This window comes from Neophocaena asiaeorientalis, unplaced genomic scaffold (genome assembly GCF_003031525.2).
Source record: "Neophocaena asiaeorientalis asiaeorientalis breed wild unplaced genomic scaffold, Neophocaena_asiaeorientalis_V1.1 scaffold308, whole genome shotgun sequence".
NCBI lineage: Eukaryota > Metazoa > Chordata > Mammalia > Artiodactyla > Phocoenidae > Neophocaena > Neophocaena asiaeorientalis.
In genome coordinates, this window is record NW_020172768.1 from 234073 (window position 1) to 258048 (window position 23976).

General features: G+C 49.4%; 1 protein-coding gene and 1 long non-coding RNA gene across 5 annotated transcripts in view; one reads left to right on the forward strand and one right to left on the reverse strand.

Annotated features, from left to right (window-relative positions):
• The window catches only part of UBASH3B (ubiquitin associated and SH3 domain containing B), a 145052-nt gene that overhangs the window by 73678 nt on the left and 47398 nt on the right, over positions 1-23976 (forward strand). The gene's annotated exons all lie outside the window — the stretch shown is intronic.
• Positions 1932-5119, reverse strand: LOC112396808 (uncharacterized). The gene is made up of 3 exons (XR_003002655.1): positions 4681-5119; positions 4056-4193; positions 1932-3233 (listed from the first exon to the last, which is right to left on the reverse strand). It is a non-coding gene; the product is annotated as an uncharacterized LOC112396808 (long non-coding RNA).

Sequence of the window (23976 nt, forward strand, 5' to 3'; positions counted from 1 at the left end):
AAAAGGTTCCTTTCAAGAGTGGGACTACTTTGTCACTACGGCTACTGCTCACCCCCTGATTTGGCAAATCCACGTACGTTATTTGCATCGCACCAGACTGTCTTGACGCAAGAGTTTCTGTGTTTGGGGCTGGGCAGTGGCTCAAGAGTATTGCTTTTTCATTAAGCTTTTAAGGTACTTACCTACAAGATGGATAACACATCCTTCCTTGACAGATGGCAAAACCCTGAAGTTGTTCCCTTAAGTTCTCCTCTAATTTCTCCTTTTATCCCACCCTCTGTGACATCCGATTTGGTAAAATTCATTTCCACACAGAAATAACTGGTTTCTTGCAAAGATAGAATATGGATTATATTTCTCTAAAGCCATATGCCCCATAAATCCTGGCATCCGCACAGATGCCATTTGATGCCATTTGGTTTTATTCATTCAATAAATACATATTTTTAAATTTTAAATATTTATTTGTGGCTGCATTGGGTCTTCGTTGCTGCATGCGGGCTTTCTCTCTAGTTGTGGTGAGCGGGGACTACTCTTCATTGCAGTGAGCGGGGGCTACTCTTCATTGCAGTGCACGGGCTTCTCATTGTGGTGGCTTCTCTTGTTGTGGAGCATGGGCTCTAGGCACACGGGCTTCAGTAGTTGTGGCATGTGGGCTCAGTAGTTGTGGCTCACGGGCTTAGTTGCTCCGCGGCATGTGGGATCTTCCCGGACCAGGGCTCAAGTCCGTATCCCCTGCATTGACAGGAGGATTCTTAACCACTGTGCCGCCAGGGAAGTCCCTCAGTAAATATTTATTGAGTGTCTGCTTGGTGTCTTGGCATCACAAAATAAAAATTCAAATACTCAAACTCATGAATGTCACATTCTTGATGTAATTTCAGTAGACCGTGGCTAGGTTAAGTAAGAGGTGCCATCCAGCTTTCAAGTCGGGGGAGGGGGGACTAAGGGGTTGCAATAAAAAGCTTTAGAAAGCTGGCATTTGAACTGAGTCTCGAAGCGTGAGCTCGATTTTCCCAGGTGAAGTAAAAGGGATGGGCTTTCCTGACATGTTTCCTGATGAAATGGCATGTGATTTGAAAGAGGACGGCTGACCCTGAAAAGGCTGACGTATTCATTGTCCCAGGACGAGGATGCCAGCCAATGTTCACTGAGAGCTCAGTATATGCCACGTAAGGTGCTAAGTGCCTTGTGTTTTATTTCACCTGATTCACAGAACCGTATGAGGCAGGTCCTATGAGTATTTCCATTTTACACAGGAGGCAACTGATCTCAGAGAGGTTGAGTAAATTGCCCATGGTCACACAGTGACACAGCTGTGATTGAACACAAGCTGTTCCACTCCAGAGTCTGTGGATGCTGTGAACCACCACTGCACGAGCTGGGTGCGGGCCATGGTACAGAGGACGAGGGGCGAGGGGATGGGCGGAAGGAAGAAGGGTGGATGGAGACCAGCTTCGAGGGACTGAACACTAAAATGGGGCTGGTAGATATATCTTTGCATGTTTATTTCTTATAAAAGTGTAATTATATTACTTTTAAAGTGAAATAGGACTCATTATTTAGACACTTTTTAATTTATTTTTTAAGGCATCTCATTTTTAAAATTTATTTTATTTTATTTATTTATTTTTGGCTGTGTTGGGTCTTCGTTGCTGCGCACGGGCTTTCTCTAGTTACGGCGAGAAGGGGCTACTCTTTGTTGTGGTGTGCGGGCTTCTCATTGCGGGGGCTTCTCTTGTTGTAGAGCACGGGCTCTAGGCGCACGGGCTTCAGTAGTTGCAGCACGTGGGCTCAGTAGTTGTGGCTCTCAGGCTCTAGAGTGCAGGCTCAGTAGTTGTGGCGCACGGGCTTAGTTGCTCCGCAGCATGTGGGGTCTTCCCGGACCAGGGCTCGAACCCATGTCCCCTGCATTGGCAGGCGGATTCTTAACCACTCCGCCACCAGGGAAGCCTGACACTTTTTTTTTTTTTAGCAGAAGTCCTGCTTTAGTGGGAGATAATAATTGTATAAATGAGACAAGAGGATTAGTGTAGGAAATCTACTTAAAAACCAACTGTTCTTAGGGATTTTGATTATTACTTACTTGAAAAATGCTTACTGATACATAAATTCACTTTCAGTCATCAAAGTAAACCCCAATAATGTAAAAGTACTTCTAAGTTATTCACTCTTTTCACTTGAAAAATTTATTTTCCGTGAAAAATTAAGGAATGTAGATTGGCTTTAACCTCCAGCTCTCGTAAGCACTAACATTGTAATGCAATTCAGATTTCTATAGGAACTTGCCCAGAAAAAAATATCTGTTCAATTTACTTTCAGTTCATAGAACACTTCCATGTTCTGGGTTTCCTCCCACCCCCAACAGTGAATATTAAGAATTACCGATTTGAACCTACTACCAGTATATTCACGAAGTGTTTCAAAAAGCAAAACTAAACCCAAACAAGTAAAAATATGAATCAACCACAGAAATAGCGCACTTGTGTTGGTTGTAAATAAATGAGTAAATAAATGAACATCTGGGCTCGTGACAGAATTCAGCTGAAGGAGCACAACTCCAGATCCTAGTTGCTTCATTTCAGGTCCCTCACTTTAAGGTCTAAGTCAGTCCATGTAGTGGTTACTCAGCTTCCCGCTTGGCAGGAGCTGCATTAGGAATGTAGTATTCCAGATTTACAGTCTTTGCCGGTCTCCGGGGAGGAGTGCTGACCTCTTTGGATTCTGAGGCCCGAGGGTCTCTGCTTGGAGAACACAAACCCCTAGCAAGGAGCCCAGCCACTCCCCTTCCTTCCCGCGAGGCCCTCATGACTTCCGGGCCCCACGAACGTGAACTTGCTGGACTTGGGTGGCCAGGCTGCTTCAGAGCCTCTCTGGGAGCGAGCAGCCCCGTTTCCCTCCCGTGGGTTCTGCGTCCCAGATCCTTCTGCTGACCAACGAAACCAGCCTTGAGCAAAGTCCAGCTCCCCGGATGACCCTCCTCTCCTCCTCCTACCAGGTCTCTCCTGGAACCCGGGCTGCATCCACCACCCACACAAGCTGGAATTTAACCTCTGCGGTCTGACAGTGGAGTACAGCCCTGAGAAACCCCTCCCCACTCCCCACAAAACAGCCCAGGGACAGCAGACGCCGGAGTTGGGTACCATCCAAGGTCATCTCAGGCATCATCCGCTTTCTCACTTGTTGGTGAGACTCCGTTGGTCAGAGTCTCTGACCTCAGGGAGCGTGAATGCCTGGAAGGGTCAGGAGAGGCTTTTAAGAAAAGGGTGGGACTTGGAGAAAGAGAGGTTTGGACAGTGGTCCAGACAGGAGGGAAGAGCAATACATTCTCCCAGCATGGGCGTCTCTCATTTCAGTCCTGGAGATCTCCAGGAAGGAAATTCCAGGGCTTCCCCTGAGCCTGACCCATCCTTTTCCTGTGACATCTGATGTCCCATTTTATAGGCCCCGGCTGTTAAATATATGAAACCTACAATGCAGGGGACTGTGAAACAGAGGGCACAGTCTGACAGAACTGCTAGCCTCGTGGAAAAATCCAGCCGGGTCACGGTTTTCGTCCCCTCTTGTCTCCTTCTAGCCACACACACGCTATCATCACTCGATCTGAGTCTCTTAGGCTGGTTTGGGAGGACAGCCTGCTGCTGGCACCCTGCTCTACCCTCCGGAGCATCCTTTGGCAGGAATACAGCTCAAAGGGCTGTGTGTGCGGCCTCCCTCTAAGCTTCAAAGCACTGAAGCCAATTTCCTTTGCAGGGTCATTGCTGAAGGAAAAACGGTTTTTAATCACTCCTCTCAGAGAGAGAAAGAAAGCGAAGTTCCAGAAATGTCATTCATCCCCAGAAATGTCATCTCGCTAAGGCTTCCCCTCCATCTTGCTCTGTAAATTGTGGAAATCAGTCCCAACTGCCTCAGGCAATTGAAGTCTATACATGGACCTATCCAAGCTCCTGGCACCAGGCCAGCTAGAATCTATTTCTATGCGTGTGGTTTGTTATGTGTATGGAAAAGGGGGGGGGGGGGGGGAGGGCCAAAGGCGGGGCATGATGTTTGCCAACCTGTGACAGAGCTTCACTCCTCTCCTTCCTCTTCTCTCCCTGCTCACCATCAGGCGTTGCTCTGGCTGTTCTAACACACTGTCCATCTCAGACACACCTGTGTTCAGAGCCAGGGTGACAGGTGGAGTAGTGACATTCCTGAAAATGGAGCATTGAGATCAGAAAGGCTGCTGCTGGGCCCCCAGGACAAGTGACTTATTTATCTCTTTGCTCTCAGCTTCCTCATCTGTAAAATGGGTATAGTATTCACCACTTCATGAAGCCATCTTGAAGACTGAAGGAGATGCTGGTTATGAAAAACTGTAGGGACTTCCCTGGCGGTCCAGTGGTTAAGACTCCCTGCTTCCACTGCAGGGGGCACAGGGTCGATCCCTGGTCAGGGAACTAAGATCCTGCGTGTGCTCATAAAACGGCCAAAAAAAAAAAAAAAAAAGAGAACGAAAAACTGTGAAATACAAGGTGCTGCAAGGAGTTCATCTTAGAAAACAGGTCCCTGGTCCATTTCATCTTGGAGTGGGGGAGAGGGGAGGGGCGGGGACAGGTCACAAAACTGAATATTTCCCTTGGAAAGGAGCCTGGCCGAGTAGGTAGCAGAGGACCTAAGGGGTGAGGTAGAACGGCTTACAGGAATTAGTCCCCGAGGACTCCGGGAAGAGGTGGCTTCCAAAAGAGAGGGTGCTCCACGTCTGCAGGCAGGAAGGCAGAGGGTGTTCCCTTCCTCACAGAAAACCCCTGGCCGAGGGGGAGATGCCAGATGATCTGGGTGACTGCATCGTCGCCGCCCTGGCCGGCCGAACGGTCCGCAGCCGGGCGCCAGGGCTGGTGCTGCTTAGGGTCTTGGCTAAGCCCCGGCCTCGCGCCTGTGAAGGGGACGGGCACCCGCAAGGCGTCCCTTTTGAATGCAGCCCGCGCACCTGGGTCCTTCACACAGCGCTCGCCTCACCCACACCTCCCCTCCGCGCTCAGGCTTCCTGTTTTGAAACCACCAAGAGATGGCAAATGTGAGTGCTGTCACTTTAACGGCTCAGGCTGTGTGTGTGTGTACACGTGTAAGAGAACTGGGTATGTGTGCTGTGTGAATATGGGAGCTGTGTTGTGTGAGTGGGTGTATGTGTGTGAGGGAGCGTGTGTTGTATGTGATCCTGTGTCTGTTCGAGCATGTGTTGTGTGAGAGTGTGATCGTATGTGACCGTGTGATTGTGTGGCTGTATGAGCATGCGTTGTGAGTGTGAGCACGTGTGTGTGTGAGCACGAGTGTACCGCACGGCCTCGAAAAGGCAGCTGAGGCCCAGGGCTTGCCAGTGCCCGGACACCTGTGGGGAGGGGTCTGCTAGGCGCTGTCGCGCTCCCAGCACACCTGTCTGCCCCAGCGACAGAAGGGAGGGGCGCTGTAAAATTAGTGTCTGCAAGCATGCAGGGGCAGGTGGCCGAGACCCTTCCCGTTAACTCCCAAAGGTCACCTCACAGCTTGTAGAAAGGTCTTTTTTATTTTTCAAGCTTTAAAACAGAAATGATTTCTTACCAACCCAAAAATGGCTTTCTAAGGAGCTAGCTCATGTAATTGACCTTGCTTAAAGGGCAGGCAATGTGTCTAGTCCATGCCTTTATCTCCAGGACCTAATTCAGTTCCTGGCAGGTAGCAGGAGTCCAGTGAATTCATTAAGCAAATATTTATGGGGTGTTTACTATGTACCAGGGATTGCTGGAGGCTCTTGGGATTCAACGCAGATCATAACAAAATCTCTGCTCTCAGGTAGCTTATAGACATTGGGGGGAGACGATTGCCATCCCACGAATACAAATATTAAATATGGTAGGTGCTGGTAGTGTTGGATGAAAGAATGGATTCATTTTAAAGCTCTTTCCTTGGCTTTTTAGAGGAGGCTGTGGCTTGCCGAGTTCTGCAGAGCAAAAGCCAGAATCAGCATGCTTTTCTTCATTTACTAAGATAATATAATTGACCCACGGTCTTTTGGAAACAAAACTTCTCCCCTAGTGAGAAAAGATAAACAGACAAGGTTTCTCTTTCCTGCCATGCCCCTCCTCCACCCCAATTTTGGCCTCCTTAGAGCTTCTAGTACCTTCCCTCCTTCCCACACCACACCTGCTGTTCCTTCTCTCTTGTCTGGATGGCAGAAGTCCTCTCATCCATCAAGACTCCACTCAAATCCTGCCCACTCTGTCAGCAGAGTTAATCTCACCGTCTTGGTGAGATTCTTTAATTTTATTTATTTTTGGCTACGTCGGGTCTTCGTTGCTGCACGCGGGCTTTCTCTAGTTGCAGCAAGCAGGGGTTACTCTTCGTTGCGGTGTGTGGGTTTCTCATTGCGGTGGCTTCTCTTGTTGCAGAGCATGGGCTCTAGGCGCACGGGCTTCAGTAGTTGTGGCATGTGGGCTCAGTAGTTGTGGCTCACGGGCTCTAGAGCACAGACTCAGTAGTTGTGGCGCACGGGCTTAGTTGCTCTGGGGCATGTGGGATCTTCCCGGACCAGGGATTGAACCTGTGTCCCCTGCATTGGCAGGTGGATTCTTAGCCACTGCGCCACCAGGGAAGTCTCCCCACCTGCATGCTTTAAATGATCTCAGGAGCATGTGTATCACAGGGCATTATGATTATTTGTTCTCTGTTTGTCTTCTGCCTCAACTGACCCCCTTGAGGCCAGGAACTCTGTTTTGTCTATCAGTGAATTTCCCAGAGTCTGGCACAAGGCCTGGTCCTTCTCAGATGTTCAACACAAGTGGGATGGATGCATGGATGGATGGGTGGGCAGACAGGTGGTTAGATAAATATTTTCTCACCAACCTTTATGTAATGAAAAATAGACACTAAAGAGATGTCAGCCCAGGATGAGGAGTGCAAACCAAGACCCAAGGCTCATGCAAGAGATGGAGTTTTGGGGCTTCCCTGGTGGCGCAATGGTTGAGAGTCCGCCTGCCGATGCAGGGGACACGGGTTCGTGCCCCGGTCTGGGAAGATCCCACATGCCGCAGAGCGGCTGGGCCCGTGAGCCATGGCCGCTGGGCCTGCGCGTCCAGAGCCTGTGCTCCGCAACGGGAGAGGTCACAACAGTGAGAGGCCCGCGTATCGCAAAAAAAAAAAAAAAAAGAGATGGAGTTTTAACCATGGTTCTTGCTGAGTCTGGGCTTCTTTCACATTTTTATAAATGATCCAGAAAAGGAAGTTCAGAGTAAAACTCATACATCTGTGGAGGACACAGAGCTGTTTGGGTAGCGAGGAGCCGTGCCCCAAGATGTGAGCTGGCAGACAAGTAGACCTGGCTTGGGTGTGAGCAAAGCAAGCCACTGCGTTTAGGTAGAAGTTACCTGAGGTATGAGATGGTGCTCCTCCGTGATTAGCATTGGCAGGAAAGAGCGAGGACCTGGGAGTCGCTCCATTCACTCAGTTAATTAAGCTCCTACTATGTGCTGGGCTTTGTGCTCAGAAATGCACCTCCTACCCTTGAAATATCTCAGAGTCTGGGGAGGAAGAATATATGTCCAATGTAGTGGTGAAAACAGACATGGAAGGAAATAGAGACAGACATACAGGGAAACAGAAATAGAGGCTAGCAGTGCTCATAGAAAGATATTCTAAAGTGCTGAGAGACCTCAGAAAACAGCCGCTCTGCTGGGGTCGGGGTGGGCAAGGGAGGGTTCATTCATTCATTCCTCCCTTATTTAATGCACATTCCAAGGATTCACCGTGCGCCATACCCGGAAGGCACAAAGTTAAACAGATAGGGAGCCTTGTTTCAAGGAGTTTCCAGTCCAGTGGCGGATATGGAGAAGTGAAGTGTGGGAGGGGCCGTGAGGGGAGATGTGTGATTCAGAAAGGAAGTTCTAGTAGGATTCCACTCAAGGGATATGAAATCTTGGCTTAGATTTACAGTCATCCTCTGAGTTCGTTAGACAGAAAAGAGAGGAGGTGTAGGTAATCCCGCTGGAAAAAGCAGAGTGGGCAAGGCTTCAGCAGAGAGAGCTTCAGGGTATTGCGGGCAACTGCAGGGCTCCTGTGGCTGAAGCCAAGGTTTCTTTGGGAAGGCAGCCAGGATGACGGGAGCCACCACGGGCTGTGGCCAGGGATGTGGCTCTGAAGGGTCTTAAGTAAGACAGTGGCATGATCCAGGTTAGTATTTTAGGAAGATTATTCTGGCCTCAGTGGAGGATGGACTGGGAACTGGGGAGGAGAAGGGAAGGCGAAACCAGGAGCCACGAGAACCTCTGAAATCACCCAACAGGAGCTTATGCGTGGAGAATAGAATGAATGAATGGACCCACAGTGACCTAGGAAGTGGGGTTGGCCTGGTGACATCAGCCAGTAAGACTTGGGAAATGTCATACTCTCGCCAAACATACAGGGTGTCCTGTGGGAACAAGGCTGAGACCAACACCCAGAAGCAACGCTAGACAGGAGGGGGGAAAGAGCACGGGAGGCGTGGGTCCTGGGCTGAGCCATGGCTCCGTGACCTTGGACAATTGTCTGACCTGCCCATGTCCCCACTGGGACTGCTGCGAGAATGAAATGAGATAACATTGTTAAGTTATTTGTAAACTACAGGGTCAGTACCTGGAGTGATGTTGGGTAGTTCTGGCTCTTGCACATTAAGAGGTAAAAACCTCTTAATGGCTGGAGAAGCTCCAGAGATGGGCACTGGGGTGATTAAGGGGTTGGAAAGTTTTCTTTATAGAGACGCAATGAAAATATTAGAGCTACTCAATCTGGAAAGAATGAAGGGAGTCTGCCAAAGCTTGGGCTTTATAGCCCAGGAGTGGAGAGCGAGGCAGGCAGACTGCCTGTGTGCAAATCCTGACTCTAGGGACTTCCCTGGCGGTCCAGTGGTTGAGACCCCGTGCTTTCACTGCAGGGGGCAAGCGTTGGATCCCTGGTTGGGGAACCAGGATCCCGCTTGCCTTGCAGCGTGGCCAGGGAAAAACAATTCCTGACTCTACAATTGGAGATCCTCCTAGGGCCTTGGGCAACCTCCTTAGCATCTTTAAGCCTTAGTTTCCTCGATTATCTAACTGGGGGATGGTGATCCTGAGCTGATGGCTGTGATTAGATGGCATAATGATGACCTAGCTGTTGGGAGGATTGAATGACCCGATGCAGGTAAAGAGCTTAGTACAGGGAGTGGCGCGTGATAAGCACTGACTGTTAGCCATTAACAGGAACTGGGGAACGGGTGTCTGTGCAGTTATTCCCCGGATCCCGCAGGGCAGAAGAATACCTCCCTTGTGCTTGAAGAAACAATTTGTCGCAGCTAAGGAAAGGTAGAGGGCTCTCCCACAGTGGATGGAAAGTGATGAAATTCATCAGACTGAAAAAACTGCGTGGGCAACTCTGGGCTCCCACCCTGCAAGTTGGCAGTTGAGGGCAGTTAGGCGGGGAACAGCAGCCCCGCACCCTGTCGTATTCCCTGGGTCACTTGTGCACACCAGCGCTTAATACTGATTTGCCACCTCACAAGTCTCTTGGCTGTCAGTGAGGGACGGAGCACGTGGGAGGAAGCGGGTGGGGAGAGCCCTCAGCTTTGGCTGCTCTTACACGGAGAAAGTCTTTGCTGCCGAGACAACCCGGGACAGCTGTGCGGTCTCCAGGTCCCAGAGTGATCCCTGCACAGTGCGTGCCCCAAACTACACATGGCACTAGGTTTATCTTCCCTGGGAGAGGAAGAGCCTTCTGCTGACACATAGAAATTACTCAGATCGAATCTCTTGTGGCTTTCGCTGTCACCAGAAACCCTCCCCTGAGAGGCAGCTGAATCACACTGCCTATCTTTAGTTGGTCCACTTTGTAGGGTTGGCAGCCTGGAAGGTCGTTATTGCAAATGATACTAATCTCTGAGCTGAATTCCAGAGTGAAGCTGCTGCTCTACGGATGCCATAATTACATGGAGCAGATACCTTATTATGCGTTTATTATATGCAAAGCACTGCATATACTGACAACACTTGCCCAAAGCCTAGAAAATAATCGATTGCACTTGCGTTGTGCGTTACATCTTTTATCTGTAATACTAACTCGCAGAGTTTATTGAGAGCTCACTGTGCACCAGGCACCGTGTCAATGAAAACCTCCAAACAACACTCTAAGTATGATTGCCCTTCTCTAGTGTCAGATGAGAAAACTAGGGGTTCGCTATATTCGGTATATTACCCGAGAGTCCTATAACTAGTGGGTGGTGCAACAGGATCCACATCCAGCTCTGTCTCTGGAGGCCATGGGTTTGACCACTAGGCTACACTGTCCTTTACCTCTAACAATAGCTTTGTGAAGTTAATCGTTATCGTTCCAGTTTTACAGATGAGATGCCAATGCCCAGAGAAGTCTTCCCTAAATCGCAGTTAATAGATAGCAGAGCCCAGCTCGAAGCCGGATCCTCTGACCCCGTATTAAGTGTGTTTATTAGCGCAACTCCCATCCCTCCGTCAAAGAACGTCTGGGCTACTAAGGGAACAGGCTTGCCAACACCGATGCCCATTGCTGATGGGGTTCAGTAGCAGGACCCCTGTTCTGGCATATTGCTCAGGCTGGTTGGGAGGAGGGGGGTGTTTTCTCCCCTTGAGGACACAATATACCCTTAGTTACACCCACATAATGTGGTGGTGTGCTTTTGACCTAAACCCCCGAAGCTACAGAGACCTCCTCTCAGCCAGTGCTGTGTGAGCTAAGAACACTTGACTAACAGTATCACCCTCCCTGAGGTGAGGGGCCACATCCCATCCTTTTATTATGTAAAAGAAACAGAAGAAGGCTTCTCCCCATAGGAGGCTAGGGAAATGACCCCAGAAAAACTGAAACCTAGACTCTGCCTCAGTTCCACTTGGTAGTGTCCACTTCTAGCAGTGCTTTGAAGGCTTAACCTAGCGGGCTTTAAGATGATGACCTTGATGCTTGCATTTCGAGGTCCTAGTCCAAGCTCTTCCTCTGTCATCCTAGGGGAACTGGGGGCAAGTTACTGGAACACAGAGCCCTCATTCTCCACCAGTAAGAATCAAATGTTCACCCCTGTTATCAACCTCTTAGGAAGGTTGGAGTCATAGACACCTGTGAACCATGCTTTGAAATCCTAGGAGGAAAGACATTGTAGAAACTTATTTTATCATCAGTATCGCTGGAAACGGTATATTAAGCACCGACAGTGTGATGACTGAGGTGGAGTTGGGTGACCGTCAGTATTTCGGTGCCTGGCAGGAGGGATGAACGCCTGCAGGTCAGCAGGAAGAACTCTGTTTTGCACCCAGGTTTTGGGCCGCTGCTGTTCAGAGCACGTCCCTGCCTCCGGCTTTTTGGGAAAGCGCATGGTCTATTGCAGTGCTCCGCCAGGAGCAAAGGGCTTTTAAGTTACACTTGGCTACATTTATTTCATAGTTATCCTGTGAATGAGGTATCCCTTTCCTTAGATGAGGTAACTGGGTCCCCAAAAAGTGAAATCCCGACTCTCCTCTGCTAAGGGGCATCTCCCCCTATAGTCTTCCAGAAAGCTGCCTGGATGCTCCTCGGGAGAACGCTCCCACAGCCCTAGGAGCTTAGAAGCAACGAGGCGTGCCTTCTCCCCTCTTGGAGGGCTCCCCTCTGCCCTCCCAGCCCTCCAGTGCATGTGTCCGCCTGGAGGTTCACTCCAGTCTGAGACCGGTCGTGGCTGATTTGGGAGAAGCCGGCAGCCTGGCAGGCGGCTGGCTTCGGGGCCACCAACAGAGCCCCCCTCCTGGTTCTAGTCTGCCCTATAATTAGGTGTTTTAATTGGGCATTCTGTTTATACTCAGCCACAACTGTTGGCGCTGGCTTAGGCCTCACGCAAGCAATATCTGCTTGGCTGTAACCCTGTTCTCCCCAGGGAAGATGGTGTTTACTATAAAGGGGATGCAGTCTGGGGCCACACACATCCTGGCCTTCTGCAGTGGGTTGGGAGCCTGGGCTCACCTTCCGGGATGATCTTGGCTAATCACAGGGCTCCGCTTTCCCCTAGAATGCCACTTAAAGTCACCGGGCTGCACGTCACATCCGTCATTGCTGTACCTCCTCCGAGATCAGTGTGAGAAGCCTCTAGATGAGTAGTGGGAGTCATAGACGTTTTGATCCAGGGTGAGACCATTTACTGAAACCCAGAGGAGTCAGCTCTCTGGAGGAAAGCCTCATTTAACTAAAATTCGGTTCCTTTGGGCTGAAATGATACCAACCTAAAGTATAACAACATGGGGAAATGAAATTTTTATTATCATTACATACTAAACATAAGGTATTTGCAATGTGTTCGCTGAAACATGGAGTCCATTGAAGGAAGAGCACAGTCCGCCTGTACAAAGCTGGTCGGACTGTCTTTTCAAGGCTAAGCTTCTTGGCTTACCCTGTTCCCTATCTATCTGACCCTATTGGAACCCAGGCCTACGGGGCCAACCACGCCATCCCCGTCCCTAGGTTCCCCTAAGGAACCAAGCGCTGCCTAAGAACACCTCCCTTCTTTGAGTGTGGACCCGTGTGGTGAAGGAGCAGAGACACAGGGAACCATCAGGACAAGCCCGTGCGGGAGAACTTACCATGTACAAGACGGGAGAGGCACTAAGAGCGCCTGGGTTTGGGGGCTGGAGTTACAGACAGGGTGAACTAAGGGAGCAGATGCAGTGTGAAGAGGTGGGAGGAGCAAAGGCACAGGTGGGGCAGGGGCACATGTGTAACAGGAATAAGGGTTCTCACCTGAGGAACGGCCTATCTGCCGATCATGAAATAGGAGCTTCCTAAGCAAATGGGGCACGTAATCCTTCCAAGTGTTAGAAGGTGGAGACTGGTCTTGATCTCACAGGCAGTCGGGAGCCATTTTAGTCTTTGGAGCACCAGGACATGATAATAGTGGTATCTCAGCAGAAATCTTTCCTTGGACGTGTACACGACGGATTGAAGTATTATGATCTCAAGGCAGGGAGAGCCTTTGGATAAGGCAAAATATTCTTAAGGATCGTGGCAGCGGGACTCAGAAGCAACTTGAGGGCAAGGTCAATGATGCAAACTCCTTAGAGCTTCCAAAGTATTCTGTTATGTTCTCCCACTTGGTTCATATAAACACCTCCTTGGGGAGAGTATTATTACTCTCGTTTTACAGGTTACAAGAGAGATTCAAAGGGGCTCCACTTGCCCCTGTGATTGAAATATGGACTGGAGCCTGGGTCTTCTCTTTCCCGGTCCTCTGCTCTGCTCCTTCCAATACATTTACCGACCTACTTTTGGTGGTGGTGGTGGTGTTTTTTTGTTTGTTTGTTTTTGTTTTTTTCCGGCCACACCGTATGGCTTGCAGGATCTTAGTTCCCTGACCAGGGATCAAACCTGGGCCCCTGGCAGTGAAAACCCGAAATCCTAACCACTGGACCACCAGAGAATTCCCTTGTTGTTGTTTTTCATATCCCTCTTAGTACCCAGGCTAGGGAGGCACCAATGGGGGCTCAGACGCCTCTTAGAGAATGAACAGTAGAGGAAATCAGAGTTTCTTGGTGTAATTTTGAATTACTAGCATCATTATACTGGCACTACCATGTTCTCTGCCCTGTCTAACTTGCCTAGCCATGAATTCAATAAATTCAATAAATGCAGTGCCAAGTATGTGTCAGGCACCTCACTGGGTACTTGAGATCTGGGAATGAACAAGGCCGAGTCCCTGCTCTTGGGGAGTTTATGTTCTAGTGCATCTCACTGTCCACTCGAATACCCTGTGGCGATGAGAATATTCAGGTCTGTGCGGCCGACATGGTAGCCACCAGCACCTTAAATGCGGCCAGTGTGAGGAGGAACTGAATCTTTAGTTTTCTTTTACACGTGGCTGGTGACGAGATATTGGGCAGCACAGTTCGGATGGAATATTTTTATGGACAATAGTGAAGGGGAATTCCAAATTTACACCCAATTGCTAAGAAAGGCAAACTACAGGACGAAATAAGTCTTTTCCTCGGGATAATGGAGGCTGCTCTCCTAGCATGTGGCTGCCGCTCCAGAAATGGAGATGGGCCTTTTAGCTTTCTCTCTTCCCCTCAAGGAAATTGTCTTCCTGACAAGCTAAAAATGGCATCTCATTTTCCTGAAGCATCATTCTCTTTGTGTCTTATCTACTGAACACAGAGCAATAGTTGGAGGAACCCAACTTGTATTGCATCTGGGAGAGCAGCTGAAGGGGGTAGACAGAGCATGAATGACTTAGAGAGAGAGAATACGGTCCTTTCCGGCTGGGATGAAGCACAGTGGGGCTTGAGGCTGTCACCTGTAGAGAGGGCTGCAGGTTGAAGTGGCCACTTTCCGTTTCTTTTGGTCTTTGTAAGCATGACTCCTGCTTTGGTATCTGTTGTCAGTTCCCACTGAGGATTCTCCATGACCCTTCCCTCCCTGCCTCCCTCCCCTGCAGGCCACTCTTCATGATCAGCCCACACCTGGCTCTTCTGACCCATCATTGTCATCTAAGGGGAAAGAAACAGCCCAACTTCCTCCCCCCCCCACCCCACTCCCCCGGTGTATGAAAGGGAAGAGAATCCACAGGACATATAACTCACAGGCTATCAGAACTGGAAGGGGCCTTTGAGATCCATCTAAGCCCTTTCCATTTTCTACGATCCCAGGAAGGTTAGGGACTTGCCCAGGGTCACACAGTGACAGAGCCAGGACCAGAACTGGCTGTCCCACCAGCTCAGTCCTTTTCCCAGGGATGCACAACGGACAGTCAAAGGGGCGGAAAGAAGACATGGGTTGGAGCGCTGGATTGGGTACGTGACAAGGATTTGTGAGTCCTGGGTTCCAAGTTGGCTCTGCACTAACTCACTGTGACCTCAGGGAAGTTGTTTTTCTTCTCGAAGCCGCAGTTCCCTGCTCTATGAAATGGAGAAGTTAGCCCCCACCTTCACAGTCCAATGGTGAATAGGAGTTTCAGTGAAGCCCCAGAGCTCTGAAGCACATTTAATGAAGTTAATACCCCACCACCTCATGCTGCAGAGCACCGCGAATGCAATTTAACACACGAGCCCAAGGAACATGCAGCCCCTTGCCCCACTCAGCTTTTCAATTTCCCACCTCGTCCATAAAAGAGACTCAGGTAGCAGTTGACTTTTTGACTTGTAGCCTTCTGTGGAAAGGGCCTGAACATTTTATACCTTTTTTTTTTTTTTTTTTTTTTTTAGTGAGGATCAGGTTGTGGGTCGGGGAGGTAGCTCGGGCTAGAGAATGTGACCACTCAGAGTGATGGTCTGCCACCATCGAAGGGGCTTTGCCCAGCCAGCTTCAGAAGAGCCTCCCGTGTCAATGAAAATGGTTCTGCAGAGCAGGGCATGCTCTCTGCTCCAGAATAATGCCCTCAGCTCTTATCTTTCCCTCCCACCCTGAGAAGGGAGGCTTATCAACCCAGGGGGAAGCAGGCAGGGGGAAGTGACTCACTCAGGATCCTCTTTTGAGCTGGGGACAGAGTCAACTTAGCCTTTGTCAACTGAGGCTCAAGGCCCTAGGATTCTAAAACTGGATTTATATTTAGAAAAAAGAGAACAGAGCAGAATGCACTTATGTAAACCTTGTGGCTAAAGAGAAACCTGGTCCAAACGTAGGTAATTAATTATAATCTGCTTTGGTTTTCTTACTGATTAATTTGTCTTGTTTCCTGGGGTTCGGAGCTAATTTGAGAAATCGTTTGTATCCAAAAACACTGCAGCGCCCCTGTCCCGGTTACACACAGCACAGGTGTTGCTGGGCAACTCGGGGGGCTGGTTAAGGAAGAGGGTCAGTTAATTAGGACGGAAGGAATGAAGCCCTGCATTTCCGCCTACGATTACCTTGCGGTGGCCTGAGAGGCATCGAGCGACGCCCACTGCAGTTGGGGGTGACATTTGAATGAGGCAGTAAAAATAAACTGCTTGGAAAATTCTTAAGCGCTTTTGGCCTTGAAAGTCACGCAGAGCCACCTAGAGCTGAGTCAGGTCCTCTTGGTGCCTCTGAAATGTAGGACCACGTCTCTCGCTGGAGCCAGCGACTGGATTGGATTCTTAAGCTCGCACGTTTTTAAGCCTAAGCCTAGTAACTACCGCTGCCTCCCTCTCTAAGCCTCAGCTTCCTCATCTTGTAAAACACCTCAGAGACGTGACCTGAGGATTAAATAAGCTTGTTCCGTGACGCTTCCTCCTTTCCCTGCCCTCTCCCCGCGGCACCCCGCTCATTTCCAGCATCCATTCCCACATCTCAGGGAAGGGCGCACGGCTGGCTCTCCAGACTCTGCTCCCTTCACACCAAGGGCGGTTCTAGCTCTTCTCGAAGGCTGTAGTGCCCCAGTGTGGAGGGCTGGAGTAGGACCGGGGGCAGCGGGGGGGTGGGGGGGAGGAGGTCAAAGAAGGAAGCAGGACCGTGGGCGGGAGGGCTGCCCTGCCAAGGTCGCAGCTGAAAGGCCTGAGGCAAACCAAGGGGTCCCCTCTAGCGCTGCTCCCTAAGAAGGGGGTCCCAAGGCCTCTGAGCAAAGTAGCACCTGCCCAGGGGCTAAAGAAGTGGTGCTAGATCAAAAGGAGATCGAGCAGCACGGTCTAAGCAAAAAAGGCAGAGCCACAGCCTAGCGATATGCCAAGAGCACAGTTTGGAGACTTAGGAAACCTGGCTTCCTGTGCTTGTCATTTGCCTGGGCGGGTCTTAGTTCTTCATCTGTAACACGAGAGGATTGATCTCAGAGGCGTGATATTCCATGAGCATCCTCAACATCATACCTTACTACATACACTGTTAGCAGAATCTGAAATCACCGACACACACACACACACACAGAGTCACGCTCAGGGGTGCCCGACGTGGTCCTGGGTATTAGTAGACATCTGATGAATCTAGATATTCCAGGCTGTGGGATACTGGACAAATGGGCTGTATTTCTCTATCCATAAAATAAAGTTAGTGATTGCATTCTGTTTCCTGTTTCCTTCCCTCCTAAGGCATTGAGGGAGGAGGGCTTGTGAGGTAGAAGGGCTCAACGCTCTCAGAAGTCTAATGGGAAAACAAGAACTTATTTATTAAAAAAAAAACAAAAACAAAAAAACAGGCTCTTCTTTGATGCTTCCTCAGGGCCCCCAGGCCACCCAGGGTGGCAGTGTGCTTTCTACTCATCTGAGGGGACATCGCCTGATTCCCTGAGCTCTGGGGGCAAAGGCCCAGGGGACTGGGTGATGCGGCAAAGGGGTGATGGTCTGGGGGATGGGAGTTAGGACCGCTCTCGCTTCCCAACGTGTTTGGTCAAGTCCCATTTATGATATAGAAAGTGCCCGTGAAAGGGGAAGCAGTAAGTCATTTCAGGAAATTGGCCTGATCTCTCAGCAGCCTCACCGCGTTGGAACAGGCAGGGTGGAATTTCCTGGGATTTCAGCTGCAATGTAAACCTCCCAGGCATCGGCCAAGACCTGTTCGGTCCAGGAGAACCCCAGAGCGGGCTTAACCTTAGAGCCAGGGAAGGTGGGGGAGGGCAGCGGGTGGTGGGGCTGGGAAGGGAACATAGACCTTGAACTTGCCACTTCTTGCCATTTCACATAACTGTAACAGAGCCCTGAAATCAGCCTCGGTTACCCAGGGGACTGAGCTCAGGGAGGTTAGGCCATCTACCCGGCGTCTCGCATCTTGACAGAAGCAGCTGCAGATTCCAGCCCCACTCTGTCCGACTCTGATTCTGTGTTCTGGCCGCTCCATTTACCTCCTCCTTTAAGTACCAACCTATGACTCTTGGCCAAGTAACAGCCTAAATCAGATTTAAATGGCGGCAGGAATGAGATGGGATGTATTCACGACGAAGGACTCAGACTAGCCAGGTTCAGTTGGTTCTGGGATGGAGGCCTCCCATCTCCTCCATCAAATACTGAGCTGCCTGCCTAATGCTGAGGTTGGGCTCACGAGCTTAGAGCAGCCGATGCTCCACTGGTGTTACTTTCCTGCCTCTTTTCCCTTTCCTGAAAAGCTGGACATCCATTCGTTTTCTATTACACCACACTAGAAACTTAGTGACTTAAAACACACGCATTTATTATCTCCCAGTCTCTGTAGGCCAGGAGTCCGGGCTTAGCTGGGTTCTTTGTTCAGAGTCTGGTTGCAATTAAGCTGTTGACCGGGCTGTGTTGTTATCTGGCGGCTCAACTAGGATCCACCTCCAACCTCATTCAGGTTGCTGGCAGAATTCATTTCCTTTTGGTGTAGGACTGAGGGCCCCAGTTTTCTGCTGGATGTTGGCTCGGGGCCACTGTCTGGTCTTAGAGGCCACTGACATTTCCCTGACATGTGGCTCTCCCCATAGGCAGTTCACAACACGCTGCTTCTTCAAGGCCAGCAGGGCAGTGAGTCCCTTAGAGTCTTATATGTGTATCACAGTGGAAGCACAGAAGTGACATCCATCACCTTCGCCATATTCTGTTGGACAGAAGCAATAGGGCTGGCCAGACTCATTCTGTTGGGTCTCACCTATACTCTATGGGAGAGGATTATACGGCAGAGTGAATGCCAGCAGGCAGAGATTACTAGGGTGTCACCGGAGACTCTGTCTGCCACATATCTAGACCTTTAACATCTTCATAAAGTTCACTTTTTAAAAAAATTATTTAACACCTACTCTGTGCCAAATACGATACCATCTATTAGGGCTGCAAAGAATGTCAGAAATGGTCTCAGCTTCATATAGGTCACAGTCTATTGCACAAGACAGATCATTTAAATATAATGCAGGAGGCGCTGGGGTGCAGCCACGTACCGGATGTTCCGGGTGCCCAGACCAGTCAGGGATAGCTTCCAGAGGAGACGAACACTCCACTTCCATGTGGAGTGTTAAAGCACAGGTAGGAAGCATCCAGGTAACCAAGGGTAGGGTTGACCTTGCAGAAACAGGAACACACAGGAGGAAGGTTTGGAGTGTGAGACAGGATCCAGGGAACAGCATGCTTGAGGCTGAAGCTGAAGAGCAGACAGGACTGAAGCCACGGAAGGTGCAGGGTACATGGTAAGGAGGTTGTACGTGTTCTTGGAGGTGACAGTCTGTAATGATAGGATGGGCAAGCTTTATATTGAGCCCTGAGTGGCAGCAGGTGTCTAAACTAGCTACCCCGCTTTGCTCTGAATCCCTGCGCCCCTTACTGACGCCTCTTTTTGCCCCTTCCTATCACAGGTTCAACTACACTGGTTGTCACTCACACAGTGGACTCCAAGACTGTCCAGTTCTTTTGCCAGCTTGGATTTTGGTCTCCACAAATACCTCTTTTTTTTTCCTAGTGTAGATTTCTCTTCTTTTTTTTTTTTTTTTGAGAAAATAAGATTGATTTTATATGCATTTCTCATATTCTGTGCTTTAACTTTTTAAATTAAACCAACAATGTAACAATAAAGAAAAACTGCTAGAAAAGATTACTTGTAATCCATCACCCTAATACAACTTCAGCATCTTTTTTTAAATCTCCTATTCTTATTTTTCTTATTAAAGTACAGTTGATTTACAATGTTGTGTTAATTACTGGTGTACAGCAGTGGTTCAGTTATACATATATATATATATATATATATCTATATATATATCTATACATTGTTTTGTTTTTACATTCTTTTCCATTATGGTTTATCATAGGATATTGGATACAGTTCTCTGTGCTATACAGTAGGACCTTGTTGTTTATCCATTCTGGATATAAAAGCTTACATCTGCTAATCCCACCTTCCCACTCCATCCCTCCCCCTGCCCCCTCCCCCTTGGCAACCACCAGTCTGTTCTCTATGTCTGTGATTCTGTTTCTGTTTCATAGATAGGTTCATTTGTGTCATATTTTAGATTCCACATATAAGTGATATCATATGGTATTTGTCTTTCTCTTTCTGACTTACTTCAGTTAGGATGATAATGTCTAGCTGCATCCATGTTGCTGCAAATGGCATTATTTCATTCTTTTTTTATGGCTGAGTAGTATTCCATTGTGTATATGTACCACATCTTCTTTATCCATTCATCTGTCGATGGACATTTAAGTTGTTTCCATGTCTTGGCTATTGTGAATAGGACTGCTATGAACATAGGGGTGCATGTATCTTTTTGGATTACAGTTTTGTCTGGATATATGCCCAGGAGTGGGATTGCTAGATCATACTTTTAGTTTTCTGAGGAGCCTCCATACTGTTTTCCACAGTGGCTGCACCAACTTACATTCCCACCAACAGTGTAGGAGGGTTCCCTTTATTCCACACCCTCTCCAGCCACACAAATACCTCTTGAAATAAGTGGCAGCGGAATGGGATTGGCTCTGGTAGAGTCTGGGCCACACATAAGACTCAGTGGTGTCCCTCTGCCTCTCATCCTCCTTCAAAGGTCCACCCAAGAATCCCATGATAATAACCCATCCTCCTGGTAGAAGACCCTCAGCTTAATTCTTCAAATCCAGGGCTTATTTTTGTTTATCCATGTATTCCTCTGGAAACTGACCTCCATCCTTCAGTGGAGGGAGAGGCATGGGGGTGGGGTGGGAAAGAGGGATGCCGGCCAAGAACATGAGTTTGAAATGAGTTTGAAAATAAGACCCGTTTTGATCTCAGGACTGTCTTGAACAGTGTTCTTAATCTTTCTGCACCACAGTTCCATCGTGTATTAAGATGCAGGCAGTAATACCCACTCCACCAAATTGGCTTAAGGATCACATAAGCTGATACCTGGAAATGCACAGTACAAGGTTGGCTTCCTCCTCTTTCTGATATGTGCTTGTTGAAGTGGTCATGGGGTGACTTCTCTTAAGGGCAGGAGCCATGGTTTCCAACCATCTTTATATTCACAGCCCTCAGCATAGTGTCCGGCAACAGATCCGGACACGACACGTGCTGCTGAAGGAGTATTTGAGTGAATGAACAAACAAATGAACTGTCACGAGTCGGACTGAGAAAGCAGTGCCGTCGTGTTTTGTAGCAAGTTCCCACGGAATATTGTCACTGCACTTCGCCTCATCGTGGTCCAGAAACAGTGGCCGCGCTGGTCCTGGCGTCCATCTGCTCTGAGGACGTGTGGCCTGGCGGCTGAGCACACACTTGAATGCCACACCTTCCTCTTCCCGGCCACATTCTGCAGCCTCTCTAAGCCTCACTTTTCCCACCTGTTCGGTGAGGGAAGCAATGGCACCTACCTCAAAAGAGCTAGGGATTGAATGAGATCATTTCTATTTAAAATGTTAGTACATTGCCTGGCTTCTAGTAAACACTCACTACATCTTAGCTAAGAAATCACTTGTTTGATGAGGTATGTGGTGACGGTATATGGCGACGATGGCTCTGTTTGGTCTGTACTTTTCTCTGACCCACGAATGCTGGGAGTCAGAGCCTCTTATGAAGATTTGGGCTGAAACCATTTCTGAAGGACTAAAAATCATCCGTGTTTAAGTATTTTGAGCTGATTCTAGTGGCTTGGAGGAGGGAGGAGGTGGAAATGGGAGAAGGAAAAAAATTAATCTCTGCAACCTGTAATGATTCCTCCTTTTCATCTGTTTCTCCCAGATCCTTTTTGGTGGGGTGTGGGTGGGGCTGTTCCCTCCATACACGTTAAATCCCACCTGCCAATCATTGCGGCCAAAATTAACCTCATGGGCCCAGTGGTACCTCGGAGCTCTGGGCAAGAAAAAGCGGGTCAGAGTTCGAGTCACCCCTCTGCCGTACGCTGCTGTGTGAGCTGAACTAGAATTTGAACCTCTCTGTTCCCTCCTTCTCATCTGTGACACGACAGTAACAAGGATGCTCTGCCTACCTCTCAGGGCTGTTAGGAGGACCCAGGAGTGATCATATAAAAGTCTTGAGCAAAGTTTCAGCCCTACTGTCGTGTTTATCGGTTGAGCCCCATCCTCCTCCTCCCTGGCACGTCCTACCTCCTTGAGAACAGTCACTTCTCGGCTTCCTGTGTCTTCCTGCAGGAGCTTTCCTGCCTTCCACACACCTCAGAGCACTTCCGCATTGGGCCACCGGCCTGAAAGGCGTCTGGGGGCTCCCTGTGGCTCTGTATTAACCTTCCCGCCCTCCACAGTGCCGCTCTTTTATGCAGTGGACACCTTTGCCCCCAAACCGGCTGCACTTTTCTCTGCAAGGATGCAGAGACTCTGCACAACAGACAGTGCCCTTCCAGGGGTGCCTGATTTCCATGGTTTTCTATAGAACCCATAACCTAGAAACAGAATCTTCTGGACTGACAGAGAGTCAGAGACCGAAGCCTTAATGTGAAACTGAACTGAGCGGCTAGTTAGAGCCCAGACCTGCGTTCCATCCTCAGGTCTCTCGTAGAGGAGGAAAAGTGTATGAAAGTACGCAGAAATGGTAAAGTCCCAGAGAGGAGAGAGGAGATAATCATCAAAATATAAATCTTGGCCATTTTTACTGAGCAAGATTTATAGGCAGGGGACTGGACTAAGTGTCACTACCACATCCGTGATTTCCTTTCGTCTGATTCTGGGATCCTTGAGTCCCCCGTTTGCTGTGTGTCCTCGGGCAAAACAGAGGCAGCTTCTGATCCTCTGTTTCTCAGGGAATAATAATAGTTCAGCATGTACAGTGGATTGAACTTTTTTTTTTTTTTCGGTACGCGGGCCTCTCACTGTTGTGGCCTCTCCCGTTGCGGAGCACAGGCTCCGTACGTGCAGGCTCAGCGGCCATGGCTCACAGGCCCAGCCGCTCTGGGGCATGTGGGATCTTCCGGGACCGGGGCACGAACCCGCGTCCTTTGCATCGGCAGGCGGACTCGCAACCACTGCGCCACCAGGGAAGCCCATGGATTGAACTTTGTTTGTTTTTGTGTTTTTTTTTTTGTGGTACACGGGCCTCTCAGTGTTGCAGCCTCTCCCGTAGCAGAGCACAGGCTCAGCAGCCATGGCTCACGGGCCTAGCCGCTCTGTGGCATGTGAGATCTTCCTGGACCGGGGCATGAACCCGCGTCCCTTGCATCGGCAGACGGACTCGCAACCACTGCGCCACCAGGGAAGCCCCTGGATTGAACTTTTAACACTTGTATCCTATTCCCTTGGGAGGTGGTTCAGCTATTATTTCTCCACAGCGGCGTGGGGAATAAAGAACCCCATAGGGAGCACTAGTAACAGGATCTCAGAGGAGGAAGGGAACCCTGGCCAGTCTCGCCAGTGCCTGATAGCCATAGACACCCAGATCGAGGCTGGCTCTCCCTCCTCCCCTTGGATTCCTGCAGTGAGCGGAAACTCTGTCCCTCCCTTGCTTAGGGCCTCTCAGTGACTCCCAGCTTCCTTCCTGATGGAATCTGAACTCCCCTGCCTGCCTCCCGACAATCTGGGCTGTGTCCCCCCTCAGTGGAAGCTCTCCAGACAGCCACACATCACTGGCTGGTTTTCCCTTTGTGCCTTTTCTTGTGTTACTGCCTTATTTGGAAAGCTTTTCTTTCTTCCTCCAAATCTCATGTACTCCTCAAGACCTTCCCAGATGGTTGGAGATTGTTTTAGCAGAGAGGGGAGCTGGTGCCCAGTCTTGAAATATTCCTATTAGCATGGAACTTGCAGACATTTATTCTGGGAAAATTGCAAAGGTTGTTAGGTAATATGCATAGGCATCTGTACAGATGTTTTTTTATTTTTATTTTTTATTTTTTTGCGGTACGCGGGCCTCTCACCGCTGCGGCCTCTCCCGTTGCGGAGCACAGGCTCCGGACGCGCGGGCTCGGCGGCCATGGTTCACGGGCCCAGCCGCTCCGTGGCATGTGGGATCTTCCCGGACTGGGGCACGAACCCGCGTCCCCTGCATCGGCAGGCGGACTCTACCACTGCGCCACCAGGGAAGCCCCAGATGTTATTTTTAAGTACCTAGTATATGCCAGATGCTGTGCCGAGCTCTTCAAATTCATGATCTGTTACTGATGTTAGTCATCATTGTATCCTACAGGGCAGGTATTGTTGGCCCCATGGAAGAGACTGGGAAAGTGAATCT